The sequence below is a fragment of the Miniopterus schreibersii genome (assembly GCF_964146895.1).
Source record: "Miniopterus schreibersii genome assembly, chromosome: 12".
Lineage (NCBI taxonomy): Eukaryota > Metazoa > Chordata > Mammalia > Chiroptera > Miniopteridae > Miniopterus > Miniopterus schreibersii.
In genome coordinates, this window is record NC_138112.1 from 55912570 (window position 1) to 55935676 (window position 23107).

Consider the following 23107-nt stretch of genomic DNA (forward strand, 5'->3'; position numbering starts at 1 on the left):
CTTATTTTTTATTTTTATCAAGTTGGTCTTTTTCTTAATGATTTGTAGAAGCTGCATAGCCCTATAAAGGAAACTAGTATTTTATGTATGAGTCCCTAATTTTTAAAAGTTCATGTTAAAAGTGGGTTGGCATATTTCTGTATTAAATTTTTAATTGTTATTATGAATGTACATAGTATAAGGGAAAGAAGTGATTGAAGTAAATCTCAGGTGAGGATTACTGGTTGAAGTTTACTTATCTAAAATGATCTTTTTCTTTAAAATAGAGTGAATTATTTTCTGTAAGGATGTATTAAAATTTTTACAAAGATGATCCTGTGAAATAAAACAGTCTTTTTAGTATTTGTCCACTACCTGAGCAAACTTCTTTTCTGCTGGATGCTTTGTCATCTTCAGTAATTTATCTTTTTCCTCAATGCCATCCTTAACAGCATGTTACATTAAGAACTTGAAAACAGAAACAAAGAGAAACATAAGCAAACTTGGGCCCTTTGTAACATAATTCCTAGAGACAGATGCAAAACTGTAATATAACCCAGTATTTTAGCAGCAAATACAACTATTCTGCTACATTTGATAAGAAGTGAAACCCTACTGAACTATAGATACTTTTGTTGGCATTACAGCAGTGTGACCTGCAAAATCTTAAAGCAAACTTTTGTTGTAGCAAATTAAGTAATACTAATGAATTAGTTTTGATCCTGTGACTCAGGATAAAAAAATTTAAACCGTTCTACACTCAGTGTTTACAAATTAATTTCCTTTGCTTTTCAAAATATTTTTCATTTTGACAAAAAAGGAAACAAAAATGTCACGTATTCAATGGTGCCATCTTACTCTGATGCCAATTTTGGAGAACTCATTAAAGAACATTAACATTTAGAAAGATGTTTATCTACTCGCTTTAAAGAATGTTAGCATTTTGAAAGATGTACTTGCAAGAAACATAATCACCAAGAGATTTTCTGGACTGTTTCCTGATTTGTAGGATTTTAATACAATTTCCTGTATATGCTCATGTACTCACACCTAATTAGTCATAATTCTTTAGAAAAGGCTTGTTTTAAAGAGCACAACAACTGTTGTATCTTTGGAACTTATAAATATCTAGTCTAGGATTTCCTTAAGCTTGTCATCTGTTTCCTCATTTCAAAAGTTGAAACAGTGTTAGGCTGTATTTTAAAAATGTTGGGTTTGTTTTGCAAATACAGGAAAAGCAACACTTCCTGATTTGCTTAGATTGGTGCTCACATATTTTGGAATTATGTCAACTCTAGCTAAGTAGTGTTGCAACAATGACATTGAAGAGGTTATTTGTGGTCTGAGTATGCACAAGTAATGGAATGGAGGACTTTAGAAAAATAGTATGAAAGTCAATTCATTTTTTAAACATTTGCTACCAACAGAGAGACTGAATTAAAGAGGACACACCTGGTTCTATTAAGCACATTTCCTTTTCTTTAGCCATTGATTAACTTATTTCCCTTAAATGAAAAAGTGATGGTATTTTTCTGTTCTATCCTTGAGTTAAGGTTCATTAATAAGTATATTTTTAATAGGAGCATGGTATGCCCTAAAATGGTGTTTTAAGATGAGGTACATAGTAGTACAGTCTTTTAAATATTTAATAGTTGCCTATCACTTATATTACAACTGTACTATAAATAATTGTATAGATCTAGCTCAAAATTCTATTCTATGTGGGAACTTCCCTTATAATATCTATGATAAATGGTTAATCAGCTTTTTTTGTTGTTCTTGTTATTAGTTAAGAGAATACATGAGAAAACACCTATAACTGTTTCTGATACAATTAACTAGTTTGCTTAAAATCATTTTTTAAATGAAGAAATTTTGCCAGTGGATAATTATTAACCTTACTCAAAGATTTACCATAAGGTTTTTTCCCTGATTATTTATATAGTCTATAGATTATGTGAGTAAAACATGTTTATTTTCATAAATCCAAATAAAACAAAGTTAAAGTGCACTATAATCCCACTTCTCAGTAGTAGTTACTATGAACAATTTATATTTTATATATATGTATATATCCAAAAAATGTATACACACACTTTGAGTAATTATAAAGGCAGTGTTTATTAAAACACATTTCAGTGGGAAGGTGAGGGTGGGTGGGAGAGATTAATCAAAGAACTTACTTGCATATATACTTAACCTGTGGACACAGACAATAGTGTGGAGAAGGTGTTGCGGGGGGGGGGGGCAGATGCTGGGTGGAGCGGATCAATGGGGGGAAAAAGGGGAATCTGTAATACTTTCAACAATAAAGATAAATTTCAAAAAGATGATAAATAAATATTAGTATTAAATTTGGACAGAAAAAATACATTTCATTTTCAAAGTTGAGCTCTCAGCTATTAAAGTGTGTATACATTTTATTGGGACACCCCAAAAATACACATACAGACCTACATACACACATACACACACACATGTATCTATATGTATTAAGTATATAAACATTAATATATTATTTTTTTATTTTACAGAAATAGATCATATGTAACTTAACATTTTTAAACAATGTTTCTTAGATATTTTTCTACCATGCATAGTAGGCACACGCTGAAGACTAGTCCTCATAACGATGTGGCTCCCACCGAAACATCATTCAGGTCTCTGCTTAAAGCCACCCCTCAGCCTATCTAAAAATGCTGCACCCCACCCCTATCACCTCTTCTCTCCAGTCCCCAGGGATGCACTATATTTTTCTTTTGCTTTATTTTTTCTTCAGAGTATTTTTTGCTACCTTAATTTAAAAAAATTTTTTACTTGTTTATGTTCTGTCAGCCCCACTAAAATGTAAATATCACGAAGACATGGATTTTGTCTCTACTATACATCATTATCTCCCCACTGTCTAGCACACACTGGGTGACTTAATTAGCTATCCATGGAACATATTACCCCAAACTTAGTGGTTTAAAACAACAAGCTTTTATTATGTCACACTTTTAATGGATCAGGCATTCAGGAGGGACTAAACTAGTGGTTGTGGATTAGGGTCTTCAAGGTGCTGCAGTCAGTGTTGATCAGGGCTTCAGTCATCTGAAAGCTTGACTGAAGCTGGAGGGTCTGCTTCCAAGCTTTTCCATGTGGCTACTGACCAGAGGCCTTGGTTCCTTTGTTTCTCCATTGGGCTGCTGTCAACCTAGCAGTTGGAAAGTGATGAAAGAGAGAGAGATTGATCAAGACAGAAGCCACAGTACCTTTTATGACCTAGTGTCTGAAGTTGCACGCTATTATTTCTTCTTCATTCTATTTGTAAAAATAAGTCACTAAGTCCAGCCCACACTCAAATGAGGGAAAACTAGGGCTCACTTCTTAGAGGGAGAAGTGTCCAAGAATTTGTGGACATATTTTAAAAACTAACACAGTAATCCATTAATATTTGTTCAATGGAGGGATGCATAAGTTGGGTTATATGTTTATATAATCCTCTGGATGTTGTGTGGAGAGTGGACTGTAGGGGGCAAGCACAGAAAAAACAAGATTGATGATGATGATGATGATAACCAACATTTGTTAATTCATTTTCTGTGCCAGGAACTGGTCCAAGTGCTTTATAGCCATTAAGCCATTAATCCTTAGAACAAACTTAATGAGGTACGTATCATTCTATTTTCTTTATTTTACAGATGAGGAAAACAAGGCATAGAGACGTTAAGGAACAGCAATGTAGGTAAAAGGTGATCTGATGCTACAGTTAACACCAGCTCTGACAGGGAAGATTTCAAATGTCTATTCATTTTTCTTTTTTAAAAAAAAATATTTTTATTGATTTCAGAGAGAAGAAGGGAGACGGAAAGAAACATCAATGATGAGAAAGTCATTGATCAGCTGCCTCCTGCGCGCCCCCTGGTGGGGATAGAGCAGCAACCTGGGCATGTGCCCTGACCAGGAATCAAACCGTGATCTCCTGGTTGATGCTCAACAGCTGAGCCACACTGGCTGGGCTACTTTTTTTTAAATCTTCACCTGAGGATATTTTTTACATTGATTTTTAGAGCATGGAGGGGAGACAGAGAGAGAGAAACATTGACATGAGAGAGACACATGGATTGGTTGCCTCCTGCATCACCCCCAATCGGGGCCAGGGATTGAACCTGCAACCGAGGTACGTGCCCTTGACTGGGAATCAAACTTTGACCCTTTGGTCCTCAGGCAGAAGCACTAACCACTGAGCCAAACCAGCCAGGGAATTTATTTTATTTTTTATCTAATCCCTGAGTTCCTCACCCCCACCCCCCACCCCCCGCTTTGCTTTCCTCCCACCTCCCTAATCTATCGCCAGTGGATTTTATGTAACCCCCTTACATCTTCCCCTGTGATTCTGATGTGTATAATAAGTGGTAAAACTGCCATTCTCCAGAGCATTTTCTCAATCTGTTGAGATTTTGCTTCCCAGCAATTGTCAGTTTGGCTCAAATAAACTCATAAAAATTCTTACCAAAAAACCCAAAATTCTTACAGGTTTGGACGTTTCTTACATTTGACACCCTAGAGAAAGAAATTAAAGATTTAACTGAGGGTGGTGGGCACACAATGCAATATACAGATCATGTGTCATAGAAAGTTACACTTGCCCTGGCCGGTGTGGCTGAATTGGTTGAGCATGGTCTCATTCACTGAGAGGTCACTGGTTTGATTCCTGATCAGGGCACATGCCTGGGTTGCAGCTCCATCCCCAGTAGGGGGCTTGCAAGAGGCAGCTGATTGATGTTTCTCTCTCTCTCCCCTCCTCTCTCTCTAGAATCAATACAAACATATTAAGAAAAAGAAAGGTACCCTTGAAACTTATATGACCCTATTAACTAATGTCACTCCAATAAATTTAATTAAAAAAAACTGTCATGATTACTAGATTCTATCTTAAGATGAATCAGGAAAAGTCAGCAAGTTAAAACCTTCATAGAATTTCTGAAGTGCTCTAAGAGGTGAAATGTAAAAAATCTACTTTGGACTGCTGACAAATAGCAGATCATATATATGTACATATTACTGTACAAGGTTATATACACAAAATAGTGTATACTATACTTTATGGGCAAATTGTACAATTTTCAAGGATGATTTTTACTATACAAGAGTTTTGCTCTCTGTTGACTGATATAAAACTCTTAGATTAAGATTTGTGCATTTCCAGATTCAGATGAGATTATATTTATCTGTATGAGCTTAAAGGGAAAGTTTCTTTTTTCAAAAGAAGAGAAACAGATCTTTGGACTACAAAGAGTTACCTGAGTGGGCCTTTCAGTTATGCAAATGTAGGTAAGAGTGAGACACTCCTGAACTTTTTTTTTTTTTCCATTCCAGCTGCCCCTCCCTGAGGCCCAGGTACACAAAACTGATCTCTAGGGAGAAAGTAAATTATTTGGGTAAGGAGGTCAGTATCTCCTGGGGTGAAGGAACCAGAAGCCCCCTGCTGAACTTCTCCTGCTGGAGATTTGTAGTTAGGAAGCTCATTTTGGTTGACTAGGTTCTCCCCACCAGAGGCAGGTAGGGACACCTAGGGATTGGAGGACAACAACAACAACAAAAAACAAACCTCCAACTTCCTTGAGGAAAGGGGAGCCTGGGGTCAGATTCAGGCTCTGTGACAAAATTCCAACATTTTTCTTTGGAGAAGCATCAGCATTGTCTGCTAAGGCTGGGGAGGGCCATTTCTCTATACTGACATCTGTATGTGGTACAATAAGGAACAATGGCAGTGGCAAACACAAGGTAAGTGCAAGGAGGACTGGCCTTGGGACAGTAATTTTAGGGTGTGGGGGTTGGCAAAAGACCTAGAGAGAGAGGTCTTGGATTTCACTTCTGGGTGCAATTAACTACTGCTTGCAGTCTGAGTTTATGGAGGGTTTCATGCTGCTTACATAGAAAAATCCATTCTTTCATCTTACAAATATTTATTGAGTTCCTATGCATGCCAGGCAGTGATCTAGGCTCTGGGAATAGAGCAGCCAACAAAGCAGACACAAAATTCTGTCCACAGGGAGCTTACCTTCTGGGGGGCAGAGGGTACAGAAGATCTATACCATAGTACCTTAGATGGTGGTAAGCCCTAAGGATAAAAATAAAGATAAAAACGAAGAGTTTATGTGTATGTATAGGTGGTTATTGCTGAGGAATTCTTCACTGAGAAGGTAACATTTGAGTAAGGAGGTGGGTGGATACTTAGGTATGTTCCAGCAGAAAGAGAGGTCCAGGGACCTGAGGTCAGAGAGATCCTAGAGTCTGAGGAAAGGTGTGGAGTAAGGAGACAAAGAGTAGGGGAGTTCCTTTTGGATCAGTTCTGTCTAGGGTCTTATAGACCATTTTAAGTCTATTGTAAGGCTTTCAGCTTTTACTCTGAGTAAGATTGGAAGTTACTGAAAAAAAAATTTTTAAATACAAAAAAGTGAAAAATAGATGTTTCCCACACCCAAAGCCAATGTCGTCTTTTTTTTTTTTAAAAAAAAGTTTTAAAAATTGATTTTAGAGAGAGAGGGAGAGAGAGGAAGAGAGAGAAACATCGATGAGCTGGAACCATCAGTCTGCTGCCTCTTGCACCCCTCTCCCCACTGGAGACCAAGCCTACAACCCAGGCTTGTGCCCTGGCGGGGAATGGAACCAGCAACTTCCCGGTGCATGGGACCATGCTCAACCAGCTGGGCCACACCGGCCATGGCGCCAATGTCTTCTTTGCTCATATTGTGTCCCTCATAAATCAATAGGTTCCTTTGCTGGTAGAATTCATAAATCCCAATGTGGCCTTTGCTTCTCCCTCTACCCTCATCTGCTTTGATTCGTCCTCACTCTGACTAAAAACTGTCTTTCAGTTTCTCAAAATTTCTACTCTCTATGCCCCCCCAGGGCTTTTGCATCTAAAAAAACAACCTTAAAACACTATAAAAACTTTTCCTTTTTTTTTTTTTTTGGAACTATGATAAAGTTTATTTAGAAAGTTACAGAGGCAAATGAAGGGTCCTAAAAAAAGAGCCTGGGGGGGGGGCAGGGAGGATCAGAGGGGAGGGGAAAGGCACTGGCCTGATTCTGGGAGTGAGATCGCCAAAATTTTTTTCTTTGTTTACAAACTTCATAAAATGGTTAAATCAGGGGTTTGGAAAAATGTCCTGGATGTTGATGTTGAGAATGGATTAAAGAGCAGAGAGACTGGAGATAAAGAGATTGCTGGGAGACAAAAGGTATAGAGGACTACTTGAATTAAGTGTTCATTTACTTATTGAGCAACATTTACTACAGACAACTCTAAATCAGTCACTGCATTAGGCACTGGCAATGCAGTGGTTAAAAAATGATGACAGAATCCCTTCCTGGAATTTACCTGTCTTGGTGTCTCAGGTACCAATGTCGGGGACTGAAAGGGGAAAAACATTCCCATTTTCAGCGTCTTCACAGATGTAGCAATGCCACAACACTGAGAGAGTGGAAGCCTCCCGTGAGAGGCGAGCTAGAGAAATGTTCTGCAAAACTTCTGGAAATGTGAGGTTCTAGTGGAATATTGTTCCTGTTCGACTTATTTTCTATTCTGTAACTTTGTCCTTTGGGGAATGCTTTTATCCTTTTTTGGTTCTTTTAATTATTTGCTTAAAAAAATCAAAAGTAAATAATACTAAGTAAGAAGGAATGGCTGATATGCTGCTTTGTGCCTGAGAGGCACTCACTGTTTTTCTATTTTGGAAGCCTTTTCAACTGGTTATCCTTCCAAACTTGAAGAAAACAACTGTCACTCGGAAATCTTATTTGCAACTGCCTCGGGGCATGCTTTTCTCTTTTAAAGGCATCCTCCAAAATACTCTTCTCCCAGTTTGAGACGCTGCAGAGAATAGAACTGCGGTGTTAAATATGCAGCAATTTGCCACTCCCTTCGCCCTGCCCAGTCCAACAAAATATCTGGGTGGGGGCGGGGAGGAAACGTCCGGGGTTAAACAGGCACGTGGTGCATTTAACCCTCCTGGTGAAGATAGTGAAGCGGGCAAAGGGCATTTCCATTGCTCAGAGGTGTTCCATTCCCCGAAAGTTAAACATTAATTCAGAACAAAAGGAAACAGCGTTAAAAACAACAACAACAAAAAACAACCCTGGGGATGATTGGTTCCTAGGAGGCCAGTCGACCTCAGGACAGGGAAAGGGAGTGCGGCCCAGGGCTTTGCTGAGTAACCTTGGGCAGGTCACCTACGCGTCCTCGAACCCGTCCTAGCCTGAGTTTGGACGGAAAAGCTCTCAGGTTCCTTCATCTCTAAAATTCTACAGTTCCATAATTACGTTGCTCGAGATGGGCCATTCTGTTGATTTCCCAGGCTCCGGGAGGGAGGTTACCAATCTCTGGGAGTGGAGTTGACAACTGGATGGAGAAGGCCGACGCAGAGGCGGGTGAACGTCACATTTACTGCCGTTTGGATACTGGAGATGCTCTTTGAAAAATTCCAAGAGGGCCTTTCCCCTGTTCTTTAACCTGACTGTACAATTTTCTTGACACTCTGGGATGGGGAAGCCGGGAGGACCTATGTTAGATTGGGATTGTTCACTTGACTAAGCATTTCCCCTTTCCTTATTTTGGGGCCTTAAAAAATGAAAAACACACACACACAAAACACATAAAAAACCCAACGCCAAAAAACAGATCCTAAAGGGGTGGAAGGGGAAACTATGATTACAGGATCTCGAAGGGCCTGTGGAAATCCTGCTTCCGCATTTTCATCCTTTCTTGGGGGGTTAGGATCTTTTTAAAAACATATTTTTGGCGGACTGGGCCTAGGGAAAGGGAGGTTCGGGACAGCTGACGGATGCCCCTTGTGCGGGCGGCTGCCGTGCGGGAGTCCGCGTCGGCTCCACCAGGGCGCGGCCGCGGGCGGGCCCGGGGAGGGGCTTCGCCGAGGCGCCGCGGCCGCCGCCGAGCGGGCCGCCCGGGCTCAGCGCGCAGCGCGGCCGGGCGGGCGGTGGCGCTGCGGAGGCGGCCGCGGCCGGCGGGCGCGGAGGAGGGGCCGGAGACTGGGGCGGCCGGCTGCAGCTGCCCGGGTGACGACTGCCGGCGGCGCGGCGACCTGAGGAGACCGAGCGGCGGTCCCGCCGTCTTCGCCTCTCCCCGCTGCCCTCCTTCCCCGCCTCTCGGCAGCGGCGTCAGGAATGGGCCCCACCCGCCGCGGGCCCCGCACCCGGCGCCTCCCGTAGGCCCCAGCAGTCGGAGGCCGACCGGCCGGCCTCTCGCCACCCCTCGCCCCAGCCAAACCCAGCCAAGCCGACCCCACCCCAAATCCCCGGGAAGAAGATGAGGGAGACGGGCCCGGCGCTCAGCAGCCAGAGCAGCAGCAGCAGTGGTCGAGGGAGGGTGTTTCGCCGTTTCCTCTCAGCCGCCAGGACAAGATGGCAGCGGCCGCGGAGAGGGGCTGAGCCCGGGCTGGGTGGTGCCGCCTGCTGAAGCGCCTGGCTCCCTGTCCCCGGCACGGCCCCGCACCCCACCCCGGACATGCTCAGGGCTGCGGCCGCCCGAAGAGGGGAGAGCGCAGGCCTCTAGGAAGGTAAGGGAGCAGGGCGAGGTGTGGGGGGCTAGCTCATTCGCGGGGCCGGGGGCCCCTCAGCGGGAACCCCGCCGGGCCCGACACCCCCGGATCGGCGCGCGCCCGGCGCGCGTTCTGCACCCCATCTGCATCCCTTGCGCTCTGGTGCTGCCCGTTCCCGCCCGGCCCCCGCGGGTCCAGGCGTCTCCCCCGAGGCGGGGGCCGCCCGAGGCCGGAGGTCGCGGGGCCAGGGGGCCGCGCGTGGTTTCCGCGCGCGGTGGCGCAGCCTCCGGGAAGCCGCGCTTGGGCCGAGCCTCCCCTTGCCAAGGTTGCGCAACGGCACTTCCCGGCAACCGAAGTTTTGTTTAGTCTCACAGGGTGTCTCTTCCCCCCACCGCAGCCCTAGGCCGTCACTACGGATACCTCTTGTCTTTCATTAAGGGGAACAAACACAAACACGCGCACGCACGCCACTCGAGCGCCCCGGCCGATGGCTGCGTCCCTGGCTTTGTGGCCCAGTCACCAGCGTCGCCGAGCGGCGGGTTTGGAGGGTGTCAGCTCCGGGGACGTGAGTGCGTGTGATTGTTGGGGAGGAGAAATGTGATCCGCCGCTCCGCGTCCCCCGCCGCGGCCCGAGGAAGGCGTGGCGGCCGCGCGGCGGGGCTGTTGCCGGCTTCTCGTTACGGCGGCGGCCGCCCGCGTCCCTTCGCGGCGCTGGGAGCAGTCGCGGGAGGACTTGGGATGAGAATGTCTGTTTTCCCGCCGGGAGGGAGAAGGCTGTTTTAAAATGGTATGTGGTTCTCAGCGAAGCCTGTTGTTTTCCAGCCTTATTTCTGCTTGAGTAATTGCTCTGAAGGGTGTGTGTGTGTGTAAATTACCTTGGACCTGTTACAGAGTAGTCATAACATGTTCAGTCCTTGAACCGTGTTTTCACAACCTCTTGCTGCCCTGGTTAGAATTTATTTTCCCACCTGTCAGTTCCCTGCTTCTAATTATAAAGAGCTTCTATTAGCAACAGTGAGGTTTTTCAGATTATCGTCCAGTTTACAGGGAAATCTTATGGTTAATTCTTTTGTCAACTTGGATGTCTCTCTGAGACAGGGCCGGGAAAGTAAGCTGGTAAACCAGCCTGTGCTTATGTGTGTGTGCCTTCTAGTAGTTTGAAGATCGGCTGAATTAGCTTCTGAAAAATTTTTAGGTGTTTGCTTGTTCTATGTAGCTTCTGAAGTGGAACCCTTTCAATTTTTTTTTTTTAAAGTTTTAATTGCTGGGCGCTTTAAAATTGTAAGAGATTCCCCCTTTGATCATATTTTTGAAGAAAACTTTTGAGCGGGATGGGTGGGTTTTGTTTGTTCCCAACTGAAACAGTTTAATCCTGCATTCTCGTTTAATTTTTCAGAAGCTGGGCGAGCCTCACCATATGTTTGATAAGTCTAGATTCTGCTTATGTTTGCAAGCGCAGTGCTAATTTTATACAATGAGCCACGATAAGGTTTTGATAGGTCATGATTAAACAGTATTTAAGTAAGCAAAATATGACTGACCCTTTTAAAAAAAATAATTTTTATAGTTTTGTTTGTACCTTATGCCTTCATGCCACTTAACAGTAATTGAAATGTAACCAACCAAATAAAGTTCTTTACTTTTAAATCAACAAGGCATTTCTTGGTATATTGATGGGTGCATTCATAAATTTTGGGGAGCTTCTTATTTTTGGAATATAATGTTTAACCTTTTTGAGGATTATTTTTATTTTTGAAACTTACTTGTTTTTAATTGTGTTAAGGTAGAGGTGTGTTGAAATAGTTGAGATTTTGGATATTTCATTTTTTGTCATTATAGGAAAATTGAATAACAATTTGTTAATTTTTTTTCTACTCTAGGGAAAATATTTTCTAAAAAAAAAATTCTTAGATTAAAACCTCGTTTTAAAAAGGTAAGACAAGCTTGAAATCTAGAACAGAACCAGCCATTAAATGTTTCAATTTTATATTTGGACATTGCTGACTACAGTAGCTAAACATACATATTAGGCAAGCAGATCATAACATGGTGAGCCAGTCTTAGTTTATTGTCATAATACCTTTTCCATTGAACTAGTCATTATCTTGCTTATAAACCAGTCATTGGCTTCTAGGCATGGAGTTTTAGAGTCACATAAAAGTGGATGGTTTTTATGAGATAATTCTTCTTGTAAACATGCTTGAAACGAAGCTTCAGACCATACTATTTTAATTTTTTGGAGGTTCTGTCTTGGGATACCATAAATAAGATGCAAATTACAGAGTTAGGTTGCTGTAGCTAGTATGGCAGGGCATATAGGAATTTGTTTAATGCAAGGAATTGAAAGCCCCCTTGCAACTTAAAATAGCAACAGTTGTCAAATGAACTTCTTTATTCAGCTTTTGTTTTTAAAATTTCATACATGAACACTGAAAGCACAGACAGGGTGTCCCAAAAAAATGTATACACTAACAGCCAATGCTCAATTTTGAATATGAAATGTATTTTAATAAACACTGGCATTGTGATTATTCAAAATGTGTGGATATACATTTTTTGGGCGGGGGGTGTGTGGATACACTATATATGGAAGTGAGTATGGGGCAATTGTAAATTTCAGAATGCTGAAATACTGTTTCCCACCCATTAAATGGGATGCTTGTTTGCATGTTATTTTCCATTTGAATGTTAGATGACTTACTTTGGTAACTTTTGAAGTTAACTTAATTTTGCAAGGTAAAGGGAGTTAATTTTCTTAATATGCTCTTCTCAATCCAGCAATTCACTAAGGGTGATGATATATGGTAGGTTAGAATTGCATTATTGGTGGTTAATTCAAAGGCATAAAAAGTGTTGTTCCATTGCAACTTTACATTTGAGTTTGTAGATAGCAATATTTAGATTTAAGGGTGTTTATTCTAAGGAACTTTGAAATTCTCCATATTTAAAATACCTCTCTATAGTTTTTCTTGCCTCTTAACTATTGGAGCACACAAAATAACTTGCTATATAATTATATTGTTGCTGCTAAAAGAAATGTTCGTGTAAAATTTCTGGGTTTGCAGCTGTCCTAATTTCCTGCTGTGTGAAGTTGAGACTTCTAATGTGGTATATTTAACTTGGAAGTTACTTCTAGACAAACTACTAGAACTTGGTTAAAATGGAGAAATCACCAGTATATTGTATTGCTTTTTTTTTTTTTTTTAATATCTTTGATTTCAGAGAGAGGAAAGGAGAAGGAGAGAGAGAGGTAGAAACATAGAAACATCTATGATGAGAGAGTTGTCATTGATCGGCTGCCTCCTGTACGCCCCGGACTGGGGATGGAGCCTGCAACACCGGCCTGTGCCCTGACTAGGAATCGAACCTCGATCTCCTGGATCCTAGGTTTATGCTCAACCGCTGAGTCACGTATGGCCGAGCTGTATTGCTTTTTTACCTTAAATGTATTTTGTTACTTTGACCCAAGCAATTTCTCTAATTTTCTAACAGTGAGAGTTTTTTTCTTCCTGTGAGAGAGTGAGAGGGGAGGTAGCGGGCACGGAAGGCAGCTGGGCCATAGTGGGGGGAAGAGATTGGTATGGTTAGATTTGAGAGGCTTAGAAATCTGTTTTGACTTAATTGTTGAAGTTGCTAGAGACCAAAGTTCACTTAGTTATAGTCAATTAAATATTGTGGTAGCTTGGGGGAAAGATTAAGAATATGCTGTGACACCCTGGCCAGGTGGCTCAGCTGGTTGGAGCATCCTCCAGTACACCAAAAAGTGGTGGACTCGATACCCACTTGGGGCACCCATGGGAGGCCACAGATCGATCTTTCTCTCTCCTCTCCCCTCCTCTCTCTCTAAAATCAATTAAAACACATACAAAATGATAAAAAACACACACATATCCTCAGATGAGGATTTAAAAAAAGAAAATATACTATGACACGTGCTAAGTGATCCTTCTTGTGAAATAGTATGTGTTTATCATCCTCCCCCCATTTTTAAAAATCCTGTCCCCTTCCTCTTTGTGTCTTTTGTTTTTCAATCTAAAAGACTTTTTCCCTTAATGTAGAATTTAGGGAATATAAACTTTTTATCCAAGTAAAAGGTATAGGCCTGACTTGAAATCAGAAGTGTGAAGAGCATAGAACATATTATTGCTATTAAAAAGAGTTTGATTTATAGGAATACTCTTTTTTTGTCTATGGAGATCCTTAATAATAAAACTAAGATGCACATAATGTATGAGTCCAGGTTTTTCAAACTGAATTAAAACCCTGACTTCTCTGATATCAGTCACACAGTCCATTTTTACCTTCTGAGATAAACATTTCTTCTAAAGATTAGGTTTCCAGATACACTTTTTATGTTGTATTTTCTTTGCTGCTTTGGCATTTTTTTAAAAACAAAAAGGTTACATCTAAAAGGAGTGGAGATTTAGAGCGTAATAATGAAGGGAAATGTAGTACTTTGAGCTATACTTTTTTCTTAAGGTAGGGACCTAAATTATGAAAGATAGATCTTTTAGGGTATAGCTCTTGGTCACCTTGAAAATAAAGGATTGACAGGGGTGGTCGGATAAATTCTTCTTTATTTTGCATAATTGTGAATGCTAAAGCATCTTTTCTAATACGAAAAAATTATTGAAGATATTGAAATAACGTGAAACATAATATGAATCACTCACTCCCCCTTTAAAATTTTGTATAGCCATTTATTATGAATTATATTTGACTACATATGGCTTACCAAGAAATTTGTGTTTAGGATTTGATAAAAACAATGTGAAACTTGGCTGTATTAGACTAGCCAATTATTCCAGTTAGAATTTTAAAAAAAAATATTTGACTTACTACAAAACACTTATATTAACTTCAAATTCTTTAACTCTCCCCTACTTAGTTGCATATTATCCATAAATTAAAAACTGTTTTACGGTTTTTGAAAAAAAGAATAGCAAACTTTGAATGAAACATTTGTAGAAAGTAACTTGCTTAGAAAATGTTTCCTATCCTAGAAAGCAGTTATTTAAAGGCCTGAAAATTATTTGCATGTATTTTGACTGTGTTATCTGTTTAATAATACAATGAGAGTCTTGTAGGTTGGGTAAACTATACGACTTTAGATATATTATGCTACAGTCTTAAATAGTTAATAAGTTGGATAAAGTGATAACATATTGAAAATTGAACCTGACTTTCTAGAGACATTTCTTCTAACGTATAACTTAAATTAATACTTTTGAGGACTTAAATATGTAATTTGTTACAATTTCTATTGAGATTAAATAGGGTACAGTGACAAAATGAAAATTACAGGTTATGATGCTATGCTTCACTACATTCTCAAAGCAAGACAAAAACATGTTTTGGGCCAACTTATAATCAGTTTCAATGAAGGTACAAGTATCCCTGCAGTATATTAGTTGTAGTTTAGTATCGTTTATTTACTTTTTAATCCTTGCCCGAGGATATGTTTTTATTGATTTTAGAGAGAGAGGACAGGGGGGAGAGAGAGAAACATGGATCAGTTGCCTCCCATACATGCCCCAACTGGGGATCAAACGTGCAACCTGGGTATGTGCCCTGACCTGGAATCGAACCCTACAACATTCCTACCAACTGAACTACACAGGCCAAGGCTGTAGTTTTGTTTATTTTAGTTAGATAAGAATAGTATTGGGTTAAAAAATATTAGAGTTTTAATCTGTTGAACATACTTTAAATTTTTTTTTTATAGCTGGGACACAAACTGACTACAAATGAAAACTTTTTTTAACGTCAGGTAAAACAATGATAAAATATTCATATGAAAACTATTTTATCTAGTACATATTTGAGTGTCCACTAAGTACAAAGTTCTGTGCTATGAATGAAGAGAGTTAAGACATGATCCCTGCTTTGAGCAAATAGTAAGTGAAATTAGCTAAGTACTGTAAATTTTCTTTTACATTCCTATGTGTGCATGAGTTGGAAAACACTGCCTGAAAAAAACTGATTTAAATATAGCACAATCATGTTTCTTAAGACTGTTCATTTCATTTTGTTAAATGTAAGATATTTAAATTACCAGGAATAGTTCAGTTTCTTAAAGTTGTGTGTTAATGTTCACTACTCTTACCACAAAGCCAAAAATCATTATTTTTATTTATTTATTTTTAATCCTCACCTGAAGATATTTTTTCCATTGCTTTTCAGAGAGTGGAAGCAGGGGAGGGGGTGTGGGGGGAGGGGGTTGGAGAGGGAGAGGGAGAGGGAGACCCGAACAAGCCCTGACCTGGGCCAGGCATCTAGCCTACAACTGAGGTGCATGCCCTTGGCTGGAATCGAAAACTGGCTAGGGCCAAAAAATCATTTAAAAATATGAACAAAAATTCTATGAATTTTATTTTGGTAATAAGCCTTTCCATCAAGTCTAACCAGTTTAATAGTACAGTCACCTTATAAAGACATGCTGTATATTAATTTAAATCAAGGTGAAGATCACCCTGGGCAGGTAGCTCAGTTGATTAGAGCATTGTTCTTATACACCAAGGTGTCTTGGGTTCTCCAGTCAGGGCACATACAAGAATCAGCCAGTCAATGCATAAATAAGTAGAACAACAAATTGATGTTTCCCTCTCTCTCTTCTCTCCCTCCTTCCCTCCCTCCCCATCTCCCCCTCTCCCTGTCTCCATCCCTGCCTGTCCCCCTACCTCCCTTCCTTTTTCTCTCTCTAAAAATCAATAAATGAAAATTTAAAAAAATAAGGGAAAGGTCATATTTCTCATATATAGTTCATAATTCAGTTCTCTTGTTTTCCTTCTGGGCATAAATCTTGCATTGCCTGAGAAAATTCTAATAGGTTTGCCTTTCTAAAACTATATTATTGCCCGGCCGGGCGTGGCTCAGCGGTTGAGCATCGACCTAGGATCCAGGCAATTGGGGTTCGATTCCTGGTCAGGGCACATGCCCGGGTTGTGGGCTCAATCAGTGACTCATCATTGATGTTTCTATCTCTCTCTCTCCCTCTCCTTTCCTCTCTCTGAAATCAATAAAGATATATTTAAAAAAAAAAAAAGAATACTGAAATTGCTAGCTGTCACTTATTTGAAAGCAATAAACAAAAGGGATACTGTTTGTATATTTAATATATGTAAATCAGAAGTACATTAACTTGGGGTTCTTAAAGCAGAGGTATACAAAGGGCAAGTATTGTATATTGTGTTCCCCTTATAATTGTGTATGATATATTTGTAAATGAAATTTGACAATTTGTTTACATTTTCATGTTTTGTACATGTATATTTAAAATAGAATTCTGTTATGGAAACTTATTTAGGGTGTTAAGGACTGCAACACAATTAGTTTACCAATAGCTTTTGAGTAGAAAATAGTTGAAATGTTTGCCTTGTAAATTGCCTTGTCTAAAAGCCTAGCATGGCATTTCTGAATGGGTTTCTAGTGGTTACTCTGTAACCTGCAGAATCTCTTTAAAGCATCTCACATCTAAAGTTGTATTTATCTTGAAATTGTTTCCCTTTACTCTGATTGGAAGAAAATGAAATACCTCAATTTATAACCTATTAGAAGGTAACAGTATTACATTTTAGGGAAAGGTTACATTTAAGAAAATAAAATAGTATCTGGACTGTTTCTTCAGGTGAGAAACGATGTCTTAAAGATTTCTATATCCCTAAAGTGCCTAATAGACACTGGGAAATCAAATATATTATTATTATAAAAGTAATCAAATACAGGCATGTTGTATTCTACCTATATCCCTTAATCAAACTATAGCATCTTTATTGAGTAGCTTGACAGGTACCTGACCAGGCAGGCACTTGTGAATGTGTCATATACACATTTGACTTCTCCAAACCTACTCTACCCCTCACCTCTTTTACTTGTAGCAGATGAGTCTGTTTCCCACATAGAGGTCAGTAGGCATGAACTTCCTCCAGATTTCCAACCCTCTACCTCTGAGCAGAACTTCTACCAGTACACATAGTGTTTTCATTACTCTTTCAAGGAAAGCAACATCCCTTTCCTATTTTATTTGAAATGTCTCAAAGCAGTCATGCTCATGTTTTTCCCCCTCCTGTTTAAATAATTGGTATCCATAAATATTGTATGATGAATTGAAACAAAATGTTCTTTTGTACTTAAGTTTTATAAACCAGATTTGAATTGTTAAGTTTAAAGTTTACTTCAAGAAAGAGAGTCCTTCAGGTGAACTTTATATTTTTTGTCAGCTTTTCAGTCAGTATTTCCATTTCCGAGTTTTGATATTTATATAGCTTGAAAAAATCTAGAGAATTACATGCTTTAGTAAGAATAGTCCTTAAATACTATTTTAAGTTAACTCCTAGCCTTTCTAAAATAAAGATTTATATTGGCAGGGTGATTTCTAGCAGCTTTGAAATGTCCAACAGGTCATTTTCTGTTCCAAAAGTTGGAATTTTTTGCTAAGTCAGATGAAGCTTGTTATTCAACATGCTGATTTTGTGTTATAGTCGACACATTCCCTAGATGCTTTGTTCACAATACTGCTGGAAAATACCCAAGACTTTAGTGTTTTCAAATAAATGTTTTGTGGACATCTCAGATTGCAGGTTTATTTTTATTTATTTATTTATTGACAGTTTTATTTTATGTAGTTTTACAGCATGTGGTGGTTCATTTATGTGAAAATGTTTCTTATGTGAAATGTATTAGTATAAGTAATTTCCTGGATAGAATACTGGTAAAACAACCTGTCAGTGGTATAGGCATTTAAAATAATGAGATTTAAATGGCCAGTGAAGAGTTAAACTCATTTACTTTTCACACTAAAAACTTATTTTCTCATGTATTCTATCTTTTAGTTCTAAGAAGACATGTTATTGTCTTTTACAAATATGCACTTAAATTACAAAGAAATTTAGAAATAAAATAATTCGACTAGAAACTACTTTTTACTAGGTATGTAGTTCCATTTTCTAATTTCTATTGTAGAGCCCTGTATAGACTAGTACTGGGGTTTTCTCTCTTTTCAAGAATGAAAAGGCCTTTTTATTGTCAAAGTTATTGGACCACATAGTGAAATTCTAATTTTAGTCTCTATTGATTGAAGAAATTACATAATAACTAAAAGTTCTAAAAACTACTGTGAATTAAGTAATACTTTTAAATGAAAAGATTTTCTTTCACTGCTTATGAATACTTTTTAATTAATGCTGGCAGATGATCCTAGGGACTCATTGTATGCCAGGTCATTCTAGATTTTAGGTGATCTGGGCCATGTCTAAGATACTCAGCAGTTCATTCCCAAATGTGTAACCCTTGGAGATCAGTCTTGTGCAAGAAAAACATTGTTTAATGCCTGTCACTCATATTCTTTTGTTGTTGTTTATCACTTGACAAAAGTTCAGACCTACAGAAAAGTTACCAAAATAGTACAAAGAATTCTTTTTTATCTTTAATCTAAATTCTTTAAATGTTAACAGTTTACCCCATTTGCACTTACCTTTTTTCTTTATATTGTATTACTTTTTCCCCTTGAACTTTTTTTTTTTTTTTTTTTAATATCTTTATTGATTTCAGAGAGAGGAAAGGAAAGGGAGAGAGACAGAGATAGAAACATCAATGATGAGAGAGTCATTGATTGAGCCCACAACCCGGGCATGTGCCCTGACCGGAAATCGAACCCCGATCGCCTAGATCCTAGGTCGACGCTCAACCGCTGAGCCACGCCTGGCTGGGCCCCTTGAACTTTTTGAGAGTAAGTTGCAGACATGATATCGTTTCACCCAATTTTTTCCTAAAAGTTTTTATGTCTCTTTAGTTTTTTGTAATCTGAAAAGTGTCTCAGTCTTTGTGTTGTTTCCTGACATTGACATTTTGACGAACAGCACTTTTTTTTTTTTGTAGAATGACCCTCAATTTGGATTTGTTTGTTTTCTTTTCTTGTGCTTGGAAATATCACAATGAAGAGTATTCCTGCTAGTTCTCATATCAGGAGGCACCTGATGTTAACACCGATCATTTGGTTAAGGCGGCATCTGTTGGTTTCTTCCTTTTGATTAATACATACTATATGGGGATGTACTTTGAAGCTGTGTAAATGTCAAGAACTGAAGGGTCTTGCAAGATAACAAATTAGCCATGGATGCTGGCTGAAGATAGGAGATAAAGGACTTTTTTTTGGGGGGGTCAGAGATAAGGGACCTTCTTACTCATGGTGATAGCAGTAGTCTGTCTGTCAGTATTTGCCTGGTTCCCCAGCTCTGTTCTCATAAGGTTATGTGAGCAGGACCAGGTGACTCCTGCACAAAAGGAGTCATATTATAGGAGAGGAACCCAGGCTTAGGAAACTGGAATCTTATATAAGGGGCAAGTAAGCCTGCCTGACATTTGCCCAAGAGGGAGTCATTATCTTTATCATACTGGACATTAAACAACCTGCCCTTTGCTCAGGAGGAAAACACTATTTCTACTTCCAAGGCTGTTCAGTATACAAATATCCTTCAGAAGAGACTCCAGAACAAAGGCAGTGTCCCTGCTTGTAAGACATGGAGAAGCATGAGAGACTCGAAGTGAATTGTCCCCCAACAAGCTTTGTTATTCAAACTTCCACCCATTAGTTTTTGCATCCATTGATCGTTCTTGTTTCAATCAGTTATGATTGTTGCCAAGTGGTGAATTTCTAATTCATTCATTCCTTTACATTTATTACTTGTTTTTTTTCTTTTTCCTGACTTATTCCCCAGATCCCTCACTCCTGCCCTCTGGGATAACTTCCCTGAATACAGGCCTTTCTTTAAGATTCTACATTTAAGGGTACTCAGGCTAAGTCACAAGGCACCTCTAACTCAGCATGTCTAAAATTGAGGTCAGATTTTCCTCTAAATTCTCCTCCCGTTTTTTACAGAAACATTTTCTATTATTGTTTGGTGATTAGGGTTTCAAGCCCAAAACATGGTTGTGTCAATTCCTTCCTTCCTTCATCCCTCACCAAGTTCTGTGGTTCTTCCCTCAACCTACCCGCTGGTGATCAGCACTTTCTATCTCCTTCCCTTAGTATGTCTTTGCTGGGGCTCTCATCAGCTGTTACCCAGACTATTACAGTAGTCGTCTGTTTCCATTGTTGTTCCTTCCAGTTTATCCTTCACAGATTTGCCTGAGTAACCTTTTTAAAATACAGACAAGATTCTGTTTTTTAGTTTAAAACCCTTCAGAGGCATCCCATCCCCTATGACTCCTTAGCGTGGAAGACAGGGTTCTTTACGATCTGTCTTTTAAAGGTTGTCTGTCTTCTCAAGGATCATCTTTTTCTCTAGCTGGCCCCTCCACTGGCAAGTTTTGTTCTAGTGTGGATATTGACAAGCTTTCTTACAGGGCTAGATAGCAAATAATTTAGGCTTTGCAAGCCACATGTGGTCTCTGTTATATACTTTTTTTTTAAAACAACCCTTAAAAAATGTAAAAACCATTCTTAGCTTGTGCGCCATATAAAAATAGTCTGCGTCAGATTTGGCCAACCATAATTTGTGGGCCCTGTTGTAGCCAGTACGCTGTATTTTTCATTAGACTCTGCCCTTACATACGCTATTGGTTTGTACTGCATGGAATATACTCTCCTGCATATAGCAGGCTTCTTCCCACTACCTTCCAAATTTAGCTTATAGGTTAACTTCTTACTGAATCCTTTTGTGTCTTTTAGGGCATATGTGAATCATCCCCTTTTCTTTGCTACCTGCAACCTTATGTTACTTCCCTCATTAGTGATGTACTTAATATATGTACGTATCTTTGCCTCTTGCTGAGAGCTCATTGATTAAAAAAAATGTTTGTTTATTGCTAAATTCTTCCTGCTCCTAAATGTCTTTACTTGATTTGAACTGAAAGAAAATTTTAAAAATTGAAATAAAAATGGAATGAAATAGGGTATGGCTAATTGAGTATGCTAATAAAATATCTAAAATGGTTCGTTATATTTTTGAAATTTAAAAAATACAATTAAAGAGGTGGTTCCATTATCTGGTAGATTCCCCCCCTTCATTTAAAAATAATGTAAATTTTGGCTACGGAAGTATAGAGTAATAGAAGTAATTTTTGTGCAACTGCCATGGTGGGTGCAAAATAAGAGTACATATCATTGAAGTCTCTTTTTCTCTTTCTTTCTGGCATTTTTATAATTTCTAAGCATGTTTTTATACCTTACCACACACTATATCTAAAAGCACAGTATAGATTTGCCTGCTGTTAATTTTATAAAAAATGATAGATGTTCTTCTGAACTTATTTTTTTCCTACATAGTTGTTTTGAGATTTATCCATGTTGATATGTGTCATTTTAGTTAATTCATATTGCTGCACATGATTAATTCTAACATGCACAGCTTTTCCCACATTTTAACTGCTTTGAAATTGTGATACATTTTTAAATCCATGTTTTGCCCTTACAATTGGTGGTTTTTTTAGTTTTTCTTTTTTGTGGTACATAAATAAATATATGATGATTGTGGTATTAAAACAGTTGTATTGTGTGTGTTGTGTGAAAAAGCCGCAACTTACCCATTCCTTTTGTGACAGTTAGGTTATTTCAAAATTTTGTAACTACATACGATGTAGCAGTGAACATTATTTTACCTGTTCTGTTGTACCTATGTGCGAGAGTGTCTAGGCAGAAAGTGTCCCTGAGAGGAGAACTGCTAGATTATGGCAGTTCCCAGACTGGCTCTCTACAGTGTTTGTACTGCTTACCTTGGTGCGTAAGAGTCTCCATTGCCTCGCTCCTCTTCAACATCGGGTATTACCCCCCTTTTTGTCAGTCTGATGGGTCTAAAATGCCATCTTACTATAGTTTTAATTACTATTTTCTTTATTACTAGTGAGGCTGAGAATTTTCTTTTAATAAGTCTTTTGGCCCGTATTTCCTTTCTTGTAAATTGCCTGCTTATATCATTTACCCATTTTTCTACTGAGTTTTGCCAAGCAGTGTGGTTTCTTTAGATCTTTTGTCAGTTATATGTATTGCCAACATCTTCTCCATATAAGTCAGAATTTCCAATCTTTTCTCTTAGAATTTGTCCGTTTGTATCTTGTTAAAAGAAAAGCTTTCTTGTGGAATTTTTACTCGGATGCCTGTGCTATAGGAGATCCATTCCCCATAAAGCAAAATAGATTGTGCTCGTGGGCTGGAGTTAACAGTACTGGGGACTCCAGGGGGGCCTGAGGGAGAGTTTTCTAATTAGAGAAGACAAATCGGAAGCTGAAGCAGGTAGCTTACCAACTCTACCTTATAAATATTTTTTTAAAGGAAGAAAATGAGATTCTTCCAACTATCAGGCATCTTAAGTAATTTGAAGCTTTTAGGAAAAGAAATATATTTATCTACCTATCTAGATAGCATATTTGCATATTTCATATATTTAAGTATATTATACATTTTACTTTGTACTTTATATAGTGGTAAATTTGTGCTTTGCTTTGAGTACTTTACTTCTATATATAATAAAAACTATTGGCAATTAAAAAAGAAAATATTTCTTATTTTAGAGGTTTGTGATTTGTTAAAAATGTAACAGTAATTTTAAACTGAAAGGGGTTAAAAAATATAAATCATCTGTATAGGC

General features: G+C 38.9%; 1 protein-coding gene across 4 annotated transcripts in view; it reads left to right on the forward strand.

The window, feature by feature from the left end:
• The first annotated feature begins 8983 nt into the window (after positions 1 to 8983).
• Positions 8984 to 23107, forward strand: part of HIPK3 (homeodomain interacting protein kinase 3) — a 69017-nt gene continuing 54893 nt past the window's right edge. For 2 of the 4 annotated variants that reach the window (XM_081152844.1, XM_081152842.1), the window contains exon 1: positions 8984 to 9542. The gene's annotated coding sequence lies outside the window, so the exon portion shown is untranslated. Of the gene's footprint in view, positions 9543 to 9944; positions 10312 to 23107 lie in introns of those variants that run through there. The other 2 variants (XM_081152845.1, XM_081152843.1) reach the window with 1 other exon arrangement.